General features: G+C 46.0%; 2 non-coding genes across 2 annotated transcripts; both read right to left on the reverse strand.

Annotated features, from left to right (window-relative positions):
* Positions 1–3,894: 3,894 nt before the first annotated feature.
* Positions 3,895–3,984, reverse strand: trnap-cgg (transfer RNA proline (anticodon CGG)). The gene is given in 2 exon segments: positions 3,895–3,930; positions 3,949–3,984. It is a non-coding gene; the product is annotated as a tRNA-Pro (tRNA).
* A 10,238-nt stretch (positions 3,985–14,222) lies between these two features.
* On the reverse strand, positions 14,223–14,296 carry trnan-guu (transfer RNA asparagine (anticodon GUU)). The gene has a single exon. It is a non-coding gene; the product is annotated as a tRNA-Asn (tRNA).
* Positions 14,297–15,868: the final 1,572 nt, after the last annotated feature.

Genomic DNA, 15,868 nt, shown 5'->3' on the forward strand with positions numbered 1-15,868 from the left:
ATCCCACCATCTGGCGACTGTTGGTGTGGGATTTGCACATTCCTTTGCCCTCCTTTCAGTGCTCCAGGTTCCGCCCATGGTCGCAAAGATGGGCAGGTTAGGGTGGATTGGCCGTGCTAAATTGCCCCACAGTGTGCAGAGATGTGTTATGGGGTGGGATGCTTTTCGGAGGGTCAGTGTGGACTCGATGGGCCGAATGGCCTGCTCCCACACTGTAGGGATTCTATAATTACAAGAGTTGTCAAACCAGCAATTTTAATTGGTGAAGTATAAGACCAGGAGCCAATCTTTAATCAGTTTTCCATTCATTCACAGAGTGAAATTTTAGAATTGTATCACTCTGAGCTCTACTCCCACCTCAATGTCAATAAATGTCTTTTTATCTGTCCTCAAACAATCAATCTGTCCCTCCTTAACCTTGATTTTTTTTAAAGTTAGCATATTTCTTCCTTTAGATAAACCTTATCAATCAAAACACAAAACAATGTTTCAAACCTAATTAAAGATTTTTTACGTTCTATACAAATCTTCTGGGATCCCCAGTAATCACCCCATATCAGCTGTTATCTTCATCAAATAATCTGACAATTATTGACTGCTATCAACCTCTTCCATCCCAGGAAATTTCCTTTCTCTGCAAAGTTTGGTTCATGTTGGCAAGTTCAATTTATAATGTTTTACATTCTCAGTGTCTGTTTAACGTTCAGTGGGAAAACTGTTTTCAGTCTCACAGTTATACAGTATTCGTCCAAAATGTTTCTGAGGAATGCACTCCTCCCACAAAAGCTGGTGGTTCCACACTTAAAATGCTATTAACGGCTTGCTTGGTTGTCTTTGCTGTTTCCCCTCTAACTGTTCAAAATGTCTGGTTTTATACCCGAAAACATCAGATCATTTCATTGGTTTGGTGTCATTCCAAACTGTAAAATTCAAGTTCGATAGGAATTTGGTATCAGGGGCATACTTTAAACTGATTGGCCGAATTGGAATTTGTTTTTGTTCCATGGCAACACAACTCCAGCTATTTGTTTCAACCAAACGTTACATTTTTAAATTGTTCAGCACGCTTTGTGCTTTCAGTCAGTCCTTGCTCGTTTCCTCTCTGTCAAAAGGTACACTACACACCTACACCTTCATTACACCATCCAAATGTTTTTTAAATGTTGTAACTATACTTGCGTCTATCACTTCTGGAAGTTCATTCACTCACAAACTAACGTCTGTGTAAAAACGTTATCCCTCAGGTTCCTTTTGAAATCTCTCTCCTCTCACCTTAAAAAAAGTCCCCTAGTTTTTAATTCTCCTTCTCTAAGGAATAGACATTTGCTAATCACTTTACCTACAACCTTCATGATTTTATAAATTTCTACAAGGTTACCCTCAACCTCCTACGCTCCAGTGAAAAAGGTCCAAGCCTCTCCATGTAACCTGAACACTCCAATCCTGGCAACATCCTGGAAAAGCTTTTCCAAACCCTCTCCAATAGTATTCTGCCTATAACAGGGCGACCAGGACTGTACTCAGTACACTAAAATTGGCCTCATCAACATCCTGTACAACCTCAACATGACGTCCCAACTCCAACACTCAATGGTGTGAAAAATGAAAGCAAGTGTGCGAAACACCACCTTAACTACCCTGTCTACCAGTGATGAAACTTTCAAAGAACTATGTACCTGAAACTTCCCCTCCACCCCCACCCCCAAAACAGGTCTCTGTTCTACAACAAGACCCAGGGCCCTACCATTTACTGTACAAGTCTTGCCCTTGTTTGTTTTACCAAAATGCCACCTCTCGCTTTTATCCACACGGTCTCTCTCAGGGACACACACAAATACAGCCTTTCACAGCCTTTCACAGCCTTACACTCCATCACACTTACACTTTACCAAGTTAAAAATCACACAACACCAGGTTATAGTCCAACAGGTTTAATTGGAAGCATTAGCGTTCGGAGCACCGCTCCTTCATCAGGTGGTTGTGGAGGACACAGTTATAAGACACAGAATTTATAACAAACGTTTACAGTGTGATGAAGCTGAAATTATACATTAAAAAATACCTTGATTGTTTGTTGAATCTTTCATCTGTTCGAATACCATGATAGTTTCACATTTTTCAGATGTAAATTTTAAGAAGTTTTGTGATTTACATAAGTTACTTTTCAGGTTAACTGTAACATTTGATGTTAGCTAACACAAATTGTTACAGTTAACCTGAGAACATTTAAGAGGCATTTGGATGGGTATATGAACAGGAAGGGTTTGGAAGGATATGGGCAGGGTGCTGGCAGGTGGGATTAGATTGGGGTGGGATATCTGGTCAGCATGGACAGGTTGGACCGAAGGGTCTGTTTCCATGCTGTACATCTCTATGACTCTATTTACATATGAAAGAAGTGAAACTCTCATGGTTTATGAACAGATGAAAGACTCAACAAACAATCAAGGTATTTTCCTATGTACAATTTTAGTTACATCACACTTTAAATTTTTGCTCTAAATTCTGTGCCTTACAATTGTGTCCTCCACAACCACCTGATGATGGAACAGCGCTCCAAAAGCTAGTGCTTCCAATTAAACCTATTGGACTATAACCTGGTGTTGTGTGATTTTTAACCTTGTACAGCCCAGTCCAACACCGACATCTCCAAATTATGACACTTTACCAAGCATACAAACACGCACTCTCTTATGCACACACTAGTCTTTGGGGTGAATTTGGATTTTCAGAATTATATTTGCAGATACATTCAGTTTTCCTCAAAGAGTGTGCAATCTGCAGGCAGTGAAGCCATGTCATATTTTATAAATCCCTACTTTGAAAATACAACCAGTCTAACTCAAGATTGGGATACAGACAGAATCAAACCTCACACCTTTAATACATTGACTGAGCTGAGATGTCACCTCTTTTTATAAAATCTGGAGAATGTACCTTAAAAGTAGTTCTGGGATTTACATATTAATGAACAGAAACTAAAAGTGGCCTCATCAACATCCTGTACAACCTCAACATGACGTCCCAACTCCAACACTCAATGGTGTGAAAAATGAAAGCAAGTGTGCGAAACACCGTCCCTGAACCAGCCAGACTGACGTAGATTCTCGGAGCAGGGCCTGTCTCTCCTGGTTGAGAGGGAGTGTATGAAACCACAGAGAAAGCTGGGACCCACTGGAATTGTATCCCTTCCTCAGTCTCTCTATGTTTTTCCTTAACTTCTGTTTTTCTGACTTTTCTCCCTTTTCTCGCTCACTCTGTGTCTCTCTTTCTTCTTGTCTTCCACTCCCATCCGTCTGTCCTATGGGTTCAGGACCATAATTGTTTGAAGTTTGCGTCACCTACTGACCCTGATCACTCCCTGGACGAAAACGTTCTTCCTAATGTCACTTTTACTTCTTTTCCTCGTGATTTTAAAACTCTGCTGAATCGTTGTCGATCCTTTCAGGCGTGGGAGCATTTGCACTCCATTATTCCTGTGTCTAGACCCTCATGACTTGAAAAACGTCAATCAGGCCAGCTTTCAACCTCCTGTTCTCCTAGGAGAACTGTCCCAACTTTCCAATCTACCTTCATTGCTGACAATCCTCATACACGGCACCATTCACGTCAACCTGTTCAGCGCTGTCTGCAATCACTTCACTTCCCCGCTTCCTGAAATTTCACGCTCACAATTGAGCAATAATGCAGCTGGAGGATTCATTCAGAGTCGGACTGCGCGGGCGAACTATGTGCAATGATTGTTTTGACTTTGAGCAAGTGTTTCCTTTTATCCTGTTCGCTGGAATGGGAGCTCGACCTCATCCCGACTTCAGGCAGCACAATCTCGTTTAATAAATGTGCTTTTTGAGAAAATCACCCCGGCGTTTCTGCACAAGGCAACTTAAGAAACGAGGGCTCGTCCGGGATTCGAACCCGGGATCTCTCGCAAATTCACCCAACTGAAGGCCCGAAACGAGAATCATACCACTAGACCAACGAGCCACAGGCCCAGCACGGCGCGAGCTACCCTGACCCCGGACGCTCCAAGCGCCCTCCCCTGAATCAGCTGAGACTTGCTCAGTGTGAAATACGTTTGAGTTGCACCAAGAATCGCAAACAGCAAAGAGATTCCACAACATTTGCTTCTCATTCCGTCTCCCTGCGCCCAGGACGCTGCTGTTTGTCCCGTTCCCAGTAACTGGACTCTCTCCACTGGCGGATAATTAAACCATATTGTTTCTAATTGCAAACTGTTCTGGGGGAGGGCAGAGCCCCTTCGCTCTTCTGCTCTCTCGCAATCACTTTGGATGGGAGACGTCAGTTCCACTAATGCATAGGAAATGGGCAAGTTTTAACTACATTACAAAGGTCTGTAATCAAAGAGACAGAAAGATGCTGTGATGGCGGGACAGAGAGAAATGGACACCGGAAACTGTTCCCTCAGGTATATCCATATGAGTGTATTTGTGTGCAGCCTGCTCGGTGTTCAGAATTCGTCTTCACACAGCAATCCTGCAGAAAGACTTTTCTAACACGGGCGTCTGTTTCTTTGCTGAGAACGGGCAGCAGTGAACATCTGAGCCCCAACTGTCCCAGATGAAGTTGAAAATGAGCCATTGTTTCTCCCTCAGCCGCTCTGTCCCAGAGACAGGGAGAGGGACGGCATCAACGTGTGACGTCATTCCGCCGCAGCCTGAAGCCGTTCAGTCCATCATTTCCATGTGACTCTCTGTCACTTGTATCTCTCCGAGATGATTCCCAATCGGTGATATGTGTCCTCATCATGGGAACTGTGTCTGTGTGGTGATGCTGCTTTCGAAATGCTGATCGTCCTGTCATTCACGTCTGAACCGGAGTGGGGAATTATTGCAGGGAATGAATACGACCGCAAATAATGTGGCTTTGTGGCTCAGTGGTTAACCCTGCTGTCTCATAACGGAACCTGAATTCGATCCTACCCGTGTGCGGCTTGTTTGTGTGGAGTTTGTTCAATCTCCCCGTGTCTGCGTGGGTTTCCTGCGGTGCTCCGGTTTCCTTCCACAGTCGAAAGATGTGCAGGTTAGGTGGACTGACCATGTTAAACTGCCCCATAGTGCCCAGAGGTCGGGAGGTTGGGGGCATCAGTCAGAAGTAAATGTCGGGTCTGGGCGGGTTACTCTTCGGAGGGTTGATACGGACTTGTTGAGCAGGACGGCCTGTTTCCACACTGTAGGGATTCGAATTCGAATTGTTTCAACTTCACCAGCTCATTCCCATTTCAGAGAAGAGGTGTTAGGATTCAGTTCAGAGCAGACCGGCGGAAAGCAACTCAAATCTCCACAAGCACTTCCCCTCAATTGTGTAAATTGGGCCCGTGTTTAGTGACATATTCAGCTCAGATGCTCGAAGATTTGGGAAGCAGAGGCAAAGGCAAGATATAGAACAGAGTACCGTTACAAAGGAAAGCAATAGCAGACGACAGTTTTGATCGAGGGACATGAACCCAGCACCCTCCCGCTGCGCCACTCCACTTTCCCGCACGGAGTGTTTTCCATAGATCCCTTCACCCTTTCGTCTGGCGTGTGACAGGCAAGTTCGAGACTGGTGTCAAAGATCTCCACTGCTGTCGTGTTATATGGTGTTTCGCAGACGTATGGAGGCTGTGTGAATATGAACTGTTTTCTAAATTCCCACATTCTGTTGATCGAACTGTGATTTAACTCTGAATCATAACATATGTCACAGCGTAGATGGAGGCCATGCGGCCCACCTTCGCTCTGCTGGTTCTACACCGTAAGTAAACGCGTGTCTCAATTCGTATCATTCTCTTGCCTTTTCCGTGTAAATCTGCGCATCTGAACATGACCACAAGCATTGCCCTCCTCAACAGAGAACAGGAGAAAACCACGCAGACCTCCACGAGTGTGTCACCTCAACTGTGCACATTGGGCCAGTATATCAATGTGAAATATTCATGTTGAGTTTTTTGGGAAGCAGATGAGAAGGCGAGGTGCAGAACAGAGCACCCTTTGACGGGTAAGCTGCTAAAGACGACGTTACGTGAATAGGAGAGAATAGGACATGGCGGATTTCAGGCCCTAAAGTCATGGAACTCGATATTGAAGACAGGGGGCATGTAGGGTCTTCAAGTGGAAAATGAAGCATTGTTCTTCCATCTGGAGCTGAGCTTTGCTGGAACACTGCTGCATGCCTGAGACAGAGATGTTGGCCAGGGAACAGGGTGGCATGTTAAAGTGGCGGGCAACCCGAAGCTCAGGGCCTTTTTTGCGGGCAGAATTGAGATGTTCTGCGAAACAGTCACCCAGTTTATGCTTCATGCTACTTTGGGGAAACCACACTGTGAGCAGCGAATGCAGTAGACTAGGTTGTGGCAAATGTGCAGGTAAAGTGCTGCTTCACCTGGCGGGTATGTTCGAGCCCTGTGATATTCAGGAGGGAGCAGGTAAATGGGCAGGTGTTACACATTCGGCGGTTAGAGGATAAAGTGCCTTGGGACAATGGGAGGTGGGTGTGGGGTGTTGAGAGTGAAGGAAGAGTGGACCCGAGGTGTAAGCCCTGCCCACTTACCTCCTCTCACATATAAATCCGTGAAGTTGAAAGAACATTCCATCCAATAATTCAGTACCACGTGACTCATGAACTAATTTGTATTCATGTTCCGGGGCCAGCATCATTATTGCGTCACAGCAGCTGCAGGCCATCACCGGGGGCTCGCCCTATGACGTCACGGTGCGGCTGGAAGCCCCGGGAGAGTTTATCAAAGAAACCTCCCTGTGGGTCAGGGCAACTCTGCATTAGGAAGCACTGGGATGGTCAACCACTATCAGTTAACATGGGGAACACATCTCCATATTATGCAGCCTCGAGGCAAACTTCCTTCTACTTAAAGTTCAAGAGCCCTCAGACCGAAATTCCCCAGGTACGTTTGGAAGAACTTTTTCCAGGTGTCCGCAAAGTACATCGATGAGCAATTTGTTAAAGTTTGAATTTTGTGAGTGTTGAAATTATGTGCTTTTGATCGAAATCGCAGTTCGAAAAACAGAATGTGGGAATGTCTGCGGGTGCGTGATGGGAGCATCACCCAGAAGGGAAACCATCTCTCCTATTCACGCAAAGTCCTCTTTAGCAGCTTTCCGTATAAGGGCGCTCTGTTCTGCACCTCGCCTACTCATCTGCTTCCCAAAACACTTCGACATAAATATTTCACATTGATATACTGACCCAATGTGCACAATTGAGATGACACACTCGTGGAGGTCTGCGTGGTCTTCTCCTGTTCTCTGTTGAGGAGGGCAATGCTTGTCACTGGTCACTCAGGTGTCAGAGAAAAGTTTCGAAAGAAAACGGTTTAATTTTCTGCCAGTAGAGAGGGCCCGGTTCCTGGAGACGGGACAAACGGAAGCAAGGAGACAGAATGAGAAGCAACTGTTCTGGAAATTGTTTGATAGACCCCATTAAAAGCACACAACCCAAGCCAAGGAGGAGCAACCAACACACCGCCACTGGGTGGGCTCGAAGAACCAACTTTTCAGTTAACAGCCGAATGCGCTGGCCAATTGCGCCACAGAGACAAGCAACGACAAAAGGCCATCGCTTAGGGGAGGCTATTAGTGAATTCAAAATTCAGCCTGCCCCGCCTAAAATTACAATTGTGGTCTATCAGTCTTAATTATCACAAATAAAGTCTGGGACATTTACTGTGGAGACACTGAGGACAGTCTGATCCCACTCTCTGCAGACACATCCATGTCACGAGGAACTAGCTTTCTTACTCCGGGGCCGTCGCCCTTCCAGCCTTTCAGCGTTTTGCCTGTTCCCGAGTTCTCTCATTGGCTCGGAGGCGAGAAGGAGTTTGAATTCCTGATGTGCAGTAACGACAATTCTTTCAACGTCTCAGATCAGTTCATGTGCCGAGAACATCAGAGTCAACCTCCCGGCCTCGTCAACAAGGGGACGGTGTCTGGACTGTCTCTGCTCAATCGGACCGGTCATCTTTCATTCTCCTCTAAATCCGCTTCGCAAAGTGTTTCTAAAGGTTCACAAAGCTGGAGACTGGGATTTCTGTGTTGCTTCATGAACATTTGAACATTTTTCCATTTCCTAACTGACAATATTTTGCCAAAATTTCTTCCCAATTGTACGCCTTGCCCCATGTCCAGGGATGAGGAATTTCCATTTTGGGGAGACATTCCCAAGATGGAGAATGTTCGCTTTGGAGCAAAGAAGGAAAACTGGAGATTTCCTGGGGCTGTTGGTCACGATGGAGGAAGAAGCGGTGGGAATGGGCAGTTTAATGATCAGAAGAACCAATTGCCACTGACCAGAGTCAGTTACCAGAGGACAGGGATTGAAGTTCTTGAATGAAAAGCAGCACTTGTGCCTAATAAACACAGAGAATACTGCAGAAAGCCAACGGGTCGAGCAGCATCTGTGGAAAGGGAAACAGAGCTGACGTTGTGAGTCTGGTACGTTGTTTGTTCAGAACCCGAGTTTCCTGCATGGCAATCAATTCCCAGACATGAGAAAACGGGTCTTTATTGAGACGGGTTTTGTGAAGTTTGAGCGATAATGCAACCAACAGGAAGTCATTTAAAATCGCCAGCGAAGAAATCATAGCCAGCAGGTTACCACCCTGGGCGGGGAGCCCCAAAGGATCTCTACGCCAACACCTTAAGTGTTCGGCCACAACTACACGCCCAAAGTTGTGGTCTAAACTTTCTCATGGAATAGTTCTAACAGGAAAGGTGAGTATTGGGATTGTCCTGTCCGCGCCATAGCCCCAACGGTTCCTGTTGCCCTGGATTTGATCAGGACAGAGGAGGCTGATGGGAGATCGAATTGAACTACACACATTGATGAGAGATAGAGCGGCTGGGAAGGATCCATTCCCATGCGTAGAGAGATTAATAATCAGGGCCGAAAATAAGGAGCCACTTCAAGAAATTTGGGGTTCATTCAGCAAAGCTAATGTATGACTGTTCACAGAAAATTGTGATGAAAGTCTCTCGAGTTATTTTGATGAGAAGTGTTGATGATGCTAATACAATCGATAGGATGAACGTAGATTGGTAAATGTATTTGGTGACAGTTCTGTTCTAGCCCTGTGAGCGAAACCTGGATCTGAAGGAGTAGAAGGGACATTAACAACATCGATCTGAAATTGGACACGTGACAAGGAACAGAGCCATCATGAACAGTTGGCTTTTGAACTGGAGAAGGTTTCTCGTGAAATTCGCTTGAGGCTTGAGGTATGCAAGGTCAAGATAATTTAGGTAAAACACGGAAACGCTATCCTCATTAGCAGACAGTGAAAGGATTACAAGACACAAATTAAACATTTTCGACAAGTGATACAGGGGACTGGGAAGATAAGTATTATAAACTGTGAACAGCAAAGTTCTGGAGCACAACACATACATTCAAAGACCGAAAACATCCAGGTCCTGATTAATCAGATTGCATTGTAGTGCATGTTTGCAAAACATCCACTTGCAATGTCCTACAAAAGAGTGACAAAACCCATCCCTGTCAGCCCAGGATAGAAAATCCGAAGGGATGAACGTTTGCTGATTTTCTGAAGATTCACAGAGCTTGGACTGGGTTTTGGTGATTGTTTCTTTTCCACTCCCAGGAGCCGCAGTGTTTGAGGCGTTGAGTTGGGGAGAATAAAATGTGCCCGTGAGCAGCATGTGGGGCTATTTCAGCTTCCCCTCATATGACTGCGCTGTGAGTTGACTCAGATGTTCTCAGGGACATTTACTGACGCGAGACAGTGAAAGGATTCTCATTCCCGCAGATCGGGAATTCAAACCGTATGCCGGCTACAGGACAATGAGAAAGATTAATTGGGGTGTGTGAAGAAGCTGTGAGCTGCATTTCAAACAGGGAGGTGGAGTCAGATGCATCATCCATTGGCCCCGGCCCTGTGCGTATCTCACGCCACCATGCTGCAGAGTTCTGACGTTAGCACGGACATGCGCAGCAATGGGTTCATTCACAAGGCGAACAACCAAAGATAATCACCGTCACTGATTCCCTTCCACAGGCCCAACTTGGTGAAGCAGTATCTTTCACTGGCAAAGGAAACACCCTTGTCCTCAGGTGCCTGCTTCATTTCGATCACGATTTCAAGCACCTCACTGTTCTAGTCTCATTTCCAAACACTTTGATCATAGCCTCAAAAGAAGCTCTGCGGGTATCTGCTTGTTCCACCCGAACAGGCAGTGGGTTGCAGATTCCCACCAGTCCCAATTTGAGTGAAATATTTTTCCCCCTCCACTGATTTGAATCTTAAAGAAGAAGCCGGGGAGCAAGCTCCCTTTCTTTTCGACGACATTTCTCATTTTGTACTCGGCAGGGTTCACACCTGCGAGGGGAAACCGCAATGGATTTCATGTACATCGCATTAACCACTCGGCCCACGAATACAGAACCACACTGACAGCTTGACTTCCCAGGCCTGTCTGCCTATGGAGCTGAGAAAGAGTGAATCATCGCAGAGTTTGTTTGAATCCAATCACTTCACAGTGATTCGAAAGGGTTAAATATCGGCACATGGTGTTTGCAGATATTTCGGTGTTTCACCCCAAAAGATGAAATGAACTTTCAGTTAGAAATTGCAGGAGGAACTCAGCAGGTCAGGCAACATCTGTGGAAAGAGAATCAGAGGCAACATTTCAAAATTGTGTTTTCACCGACAGGTACTGTCAAACCTGCCTAGTTTCTCTTTTGGTCTCGTCTTCTCAGCAAACGCAGTCCCTTCCGTTAGACATCAATTCAATTCAGAAACCCCTTTGTGGAGAAGATTTCCGTTGGGGGAAAATTTTCCTGACGCCATTAAAAGCGCACAGCTTCGAAGCCAAAGAAGGGCAGCGAACACACCGCCCCTGGGTGGGCTCGAACCACCAACCTTTCGTTAACAGCCGAACGCGCTAACCAATTGCGCCACAGAGACAGGCGCTGACTTGGGCTGCACCATCGCCTGGTGATTTTATACTTCAGCCTCCCCGCCGAGAATTACAATTGTCGTCTATCAGTTTTACTTTTCCATAATCAAGCCTGGGAGATCTCTTGTGGAGATACCGGGGACAGTCTGCAGACACATCCATGTCACGAGGAACTAGCTTTCTTACTCCGGGGCCGTCGCCCTTCCAGCCTTTCAGTGTTTTGCCTGTTCCCGAGTTCTCTCGTTGGCTCGCAGGGGAGAAGGGGTTTGAATTCATGATGTGCAGGAACGACAATTCTTTCATTGTCTCAGATCAGTTCATGTGCCAAGAACATCAGAGTCAACCTCCCGGCCTCGTCAACAAGGGGACGGTGTCTGGACTGTCTCTGCTCAATCGGACCGGTCATCTTTCATTCTCCTCGAAGTCCGCTTCGCAAAGTGTTTCTAAAGGTTCACAAAGCTGGAGACTGGGATTTCTGTGTTGCTTCATGAACATTTGAACATTTTTCCATTTCCTAACTGACAATATTTTGCCAAAATCTCTTCCAATTGTACGCCTTGCCTCATGTCCAGGGATGAGGAATTTCCATTTTGGGGAGACATTCCCAAGGTGGAGAATGTTCGCTTTGGAGCAAAGAAGGAAAACTGGAGATTTCCTGGGGCTGTTGGTCACGATGGAGGAAGAAGCGGTGGGAATGGGCAGTTTAATGATCAGAAGAACCAATTGCCACTGACCAGAGTCAGTTACCAGAGGACAGGGATTGAAGTTCTTGAATGAAAAGCAGCACTTGTGCCTAATAAACACAGAGAATACTGCAGAAAGCCAACGGGTCGAGCAGCATCTGTGGAAAGGGAAACAGAGCTGACGTTGTGAGTCTGGTACGTTGTTTGTTCAGAACCCGAGTTTCCTGCATGGCAATCAATTCCCAGACATGAGAAAACGGGTCTTTATTGAGACGGGTTTTGTGAAGTTTGAGCGATAATGCAACCAACAGGAAGTCATTTAAAATCGCCAGCGAAGAAATCATAGCCAGCAGGTTACCACCCTGGGCGGGGAGCCCCAAAGGATCTCTACGCCAACACCTTAAGTGTTCGGCCACAACTACACGCCCAAAGTTGTGGTCTAAACTTTCTCATGGAATAGTTCTAACAGGAAAGGTGAGTATTGGGATTGTCCTGTCCGCGCCATAGCCCCAACGGTTCCTGTTGCCCTGGATTTGATCAGGACAGAGGAGGCTGATGGGAGATCGAATTGAACTACACACATTGATGAGAGATAGAGCGGCTGGGAAGGATCCATTCCCATGCGTAGAGAGATTAATAATCAGGGCCGAAAATAAGGAGCCACTTCAAGAAATTTGGGGTTCATTCAGCAAAGCTAATGTATGACTGTTCACAGAAAATTGTGATGAAAGTCTCTCGAGTTATTTTGATGAGAAGTGTTGGTGATGTTAATACAATCGATAGGATGAACGTAGATTGGTAAATGTATTTGGTGACAGTTCTGTTCCAGCCCTGTGAGCGAAACCTGGATCTGAAGGAGTAGAAGGGACATTAACAACATCGATCTGAAATTGGACACGTGACAAGGAACAGAGCCATCATGAACAGTTGGCTTTTGAACTGGAGAAGGTTTCTCGTGAAATTCGCTTGAGGCTTGAGGTATGCAAGGTCAAGATAATTTAGGTAAAACACGGAAACGCTATCCTCATTAGCAGACAGTGAAAGGATTACAAGACACAAATTAAACATTTTCGACAAGTGATACAGGGGACTGGGAAGATAAGTATTATAAACTGTGAACAGCAAAGTTCTGGAGCACAACACATACATTCAAAGACCGAAAACATCCAGGTCCTGATTAATCAGATTGCATTGTAGTGCATGTTTGCAAAACATCCACTTGCAATGTCCTACAAAAGAGTGACAAAACCCATCCCTGTCAGCCCAGGATAGAAAATCCGAAGGGATGAACGTTTGCTGATTTTCTGAAGATTCACAGAGCTTGGACTGGGTTTTGGTGATTGTTTCTTTTCCACTCCCAGGAGCCGCAGTGTTTGAGGCGTTGAGTTGGGGAGAATAAAATGTGCCCGTGAGCAGCATGTGGGGCTATTTCAGCTTCCCCTCATATGACTGCGCTGTGAGTTGACTCAGATGTTCTCAGGGACATTTACTGACGCGAGACAGTGAAAGGATTCTCATTCCCGCAGATCGGGAATTCAAACCGTATGCCGGCTACAGGACAATGAGAAAGATTAATTGGGGTGTGTGAAGAAGCTGTGAGCTGCATTTCAAACAGGGAGGTGGAGTCAGATGCATCATCCATTGGCCCCGGCCCTGTGCGTATCTCACGCCACCATGCTGCAGAGTTCTGACGTTAGCACGGACATGCGCAGCAATGGGTTCATTCACAAGGCGAACAACCAAAGATAATCACCGTCACTGATTCCCTTCCACAGGCCCAACTTGGTGAAGCAGTATCTTTCACTGGCAAAGGAAACACCCTTGTCCTCAGGTGCCTGCTTCATTTCGATCACGATTTCAAGCACCTCACTGTTCTAGTCTCATTTCCAAACACTTTGCTCATAGCCTCAAAAGAAGCTCTGCGGGTATCTGCTTGTTCCACCCGAACAGGCAGTGGGTTGCAGATTCCCACCAGTCCCAATTTGAGTGAAATATTTTTCCCCCTCCACTGATTTGAATCTTAAAGAAGAAGCCGGGGAGCAAGCTCCCTTTCTTTTCGACGACATTTCTCATTTTGTACTCGGCAGGGTTCACACCTGCGAGGGGAAACCGCAATGGATTTCATGTACATCGCATTAACCACTCGGCCCACGAATACAGAACCACACTGACAGCTTGACTTCCCAGGCCTGTCTGCCTATGGAGCTGAGAAAGAGTGAATCATCGCAGAGTTTGTTTGAATCCAATCACTTCACAGTGATTCGAAAGGGTTAAATATCGGCACATGGTGTTTGCAGATATTTCGGTGTTTCACCCCAAAAGATGAAATGAACTTTCAGTTAGAAATTGCAGGAGGAACTCAGCAGGTCAGGCAACATCTGTGGAAAGAGAATCAGAGGCAACATTTCAAAATTGTGTTTTCACCGACAGGTACTGTCAAACCTGCCTAGTTTCTCTTTTGGTCTCGTCTTCTCAGCAAACGCAGTCCCTTCCGTTAGACATCAATTCAATTCAGAAACCCCTTTGTGGAGAAGATTTCCGTTGGGGGAAAATTTTCCTGACGCCATTAAAAGCGCACAGCTTCGAAGCCAAAGAAGGGCAGCGAACACACCGCCCCTGGGTGGGCTCGAACCACCAACCTTTCGGTTAACAGCCGAACGCGCTGACCAATTGCGCCACAGAGACAGGCGCTGACTTGGGCTGCACCATCGCCTGGTGATTTTATACTTCAGCCTCCCCGCCGAGAATTACAATTGTCGTCTATCAGTTTTACTTTTCCATAATCAAGCCTGGGAGATCTCTTGTGGAGATACCGGGGACAGTCTGCAGACACATCCATGTCACGAGGAACTAGCTTTCTTACTCCGGGGCCGTCGCCCTTCCAGCCTTTCAGTGTTTTGCCTGTTTCCGAGTTCTCTCGTTGGCTCGCAGGGGAGAAGGGGTTTGAATTCATGATGTGCAGGAACGACAATTCTTTCATTGTCTCAGATCAGTTCATGTGCCAAGAACATCAGAGTCAACCTCCCGGCCTCGTCAACAAGGGGACGGTGTCTGGACTGTCTCTGCTCAATCGGACCGGTCATCTTTCATTCTCCTCGAAATCCGCTTCGCAAAGTGTTTCTAAAGGTTCACAAAGCTGGAGACTGGGATTTCTGTGTTGCTTCATGAACATTTGAACATTTTTCCATTTCCTAACTGACAATATTTTGCCAAAATCTCTTCCAATTGTACGCCTTGCCTCATGTCCAGGGATGAGGAATTTCCATTTTGGGGAGACATTCCCAAGATGGAGAATGTTCGCTTTGGAGCAAAGAAGGAAAACTGGAGATTTCCTGGGGCTGTTGGTCACGATGGAGGAAGAAGCGGTGGGAATGGGCAGTTTAATGATCAGAAGAACCAATTGCCACTGACCAGAGTCAGTTACCAGAGGACAGGGATTGAAGTTCTTGAATGAAAAGCAGCACTTGTGCCTAATAAACACAGAGAATACTGCAGAAAGCCAACGGGTCGAGCAGCATCTGTGGAAAGGGAAACAGAGCTGACGTTGTGAGTCTGGTACGTTGTTTGTTCAGAACCCGAGTTTCCTGCATGGCAATCAATTCCCAGACATGAGAAAACGGGTCTTTATTGAGACGGGTTTTGTGAAGTTTGAGCGATAATGCAACCAACAGGAAGTCATTTAAAATCGCCAGCGAAGAAATCATAGCCAGCAGGTTACCACCCTGGGCGGGGAGCCCCAAAGGATCTCTACGCCAACACCTTAAGTGTTCGGCCACAACTACACGCCCAAAGTTGTGGTCTAAACTTTCTCATGGAATAGTTCTAACAGGAAAGGTGAGTATTGGGATTGTCCTGTCCGCGCCATAACCCCAACGTTTCCTGTTCCCCTGGATTTGATCAGGACAGAGGAGGCTGATGGGAGATCGAATTGAACTAAACACATTGATGAGAGATAGAGCGGCTGGGAAGGATCCATTCCCATGCGTAGAGAGATTAATAATCAGGGCCGAAAATAAGGAGCCACTTCAAGAAATTTGGGGTTCATTCAGCAAAGCTAATGTATGACTGTTCACAGAAAATTGTGATGAAAGTCTCTCGAGTTATTTTGATGAGAAGTGTTGATGATGCTAATACAATCGATAGGATGAACGTAGATTGGTAAATGTATTTGGTGACAGTTCTGTTCTAGCCCTGTGAGCGAAACCTGGATCTGAAGGAGTAGAAGGGACATTAACAACATCGATCTGAAATTGGACA

Source organism: Chiloscyllium punctatum, chromosome 36 (genome assembly GCF_047496795.1).
Source record: "Chiloscyllium punctatum isolate Juve2018m chromosome 36, sChiPun1.3, whole genome shotgun sequence".
In the NCBI taxonomy this organism is placed as follows: domain Eukaryota; kingdom Metazoa; phylum Chordata; class Chondrichthyes; order Orectolobiformes; family Hemiscylliidae; genus Chiloscyllium; species Chiloscyllium punctatum.